This window comes from Herpailurus yagouaroundi, unplaced genomic scaffold (genome assembly GCF_014898765.1).
Source record: "Herpailurus yagouaroundi ecotype Mexico unplaced genomic scaffold, PumYag 198, whole genome shotgun sequence".
Lineage (NCBI taxonomy): Eukaryota > Metazoa > Chordata > Mammalia > Carnivora > Felidae > Herpailurus > Herpailurus yagouaroundi.
The window spans coordinates 21,837,377-21,838,519 of NW_024412429.1; the positions used below are offsets into that span (position 1 = coordinate 21,837,377).

A 1,143-nucleotide genomic window follows, 5' to 3' on the forward strand; every position below is an offset into this window, starting at 1 on the left:
GGCTTCAGGAATGGATTAAACTTACTACCAGAATGGTTAAAACCCAGTGCATATATAAAAAGCACATTATTTAAGGGCATGCGGCTAAGTGGATTTGGAAGAGGAATCAAGTAAATACAACAGCATCCAAGTTATTAAAACAAAAGCCTGATAGGCTTCATGTGTATGTTTTTAACACCCAACATTATTTTTCCCTATCTATAAGCTTTCTATCTGTAAAGGAAACTGAGAATTATATAAATAATAGAGAAGAGAGGGACACACAGAAAGACAGTAGAACAAGAGGAAGAATGCATTCGTTGTGTAGGAGAGAAAACAGAAGAAAATAATAGCTTTATCATTATACAGGCTCTTTTCGTATTTTATTTTCATAAATGTACACTCAAAGCTCAGAGTCTCTCAATGAACACAGCTGAAGAATATCAAAGTCATCTTGTGTTAAAATTACTTTTATTCGGGATGAAAAATACAACATGTAACCAGATTAGATGATAGTCTATGATTAGTTCTTTACCACATATTTCAAAAGAACTACATACTTATTTCCCCTTGTTGTTACTGTGATATATATATATTTTTATTTATTATTACTTAGAAGGTTACAATGTAGTGTTTTATGTAGCTTTTCCTTAATAGCAGATAGAAGACATGTTGCACACAATTACAGGCAGAAAAAAAATTAATACGTAACTTTTCAAAGTAAGAACAAGGAAGACACCAAATCTACAACTTGTCGCTCAGAGTTCAGGGAAAGTTTTTTTCTTTCAACAGGTGCTTTTCTTGGGTGTGATGTGGCCCGATAAAAGCTCTAGATTTTGCAGACTGCAGCGGCATAAAGCTATTTCCAACACAATGGATGAAGATGCATCTGAGGTAGAAAGGTGGTCATGGCTTTCCTCTTATATAAAACAATTTTCTTCTCAAAATATCTATGCTGCAAATAGACACCCTTGCCCCCCAACCCACCCCACCTATTCTAAAAGAATAGCAATTTCTAACTTTAAGCCTCCTTCTGGCCAAATCCCAGTTCAAGAGAACCCAAAGTTAAAATGTCCTGATGTTTTAAATGCACATACGCTTGAATCAAAACACGTGACTTTCTTTCTTTCTTTCTTTCTTTCTTTCTTTCTTTCTTTCTTTCTT

General features: G+C 34.3%; 1 protein-coding gene across 9 annotated transcripts in view; it reads right to left on the bottom strand.

The window, feature by feature from the left end:
- Window positions 1-428: 428 nt before the first annotated feature.
- UTRN (utrophin) overlaps window positions 429-1,143 on the bottom strand; it is a 492,724-nt gene continuing 492,009 nt past the window's right edge. For all 9 annotated transcript variants that reach the window (XM_040448951.1, XM_040448950.1, XM_040448952.1 and 6 more), the window contains one exon: window positions 429-1,143. This exon is cut by the window's right edge and continues 1,411 nt beyond it. The gene's annotated coding sequence lies outside the window, so the exon portion shown is untranslated.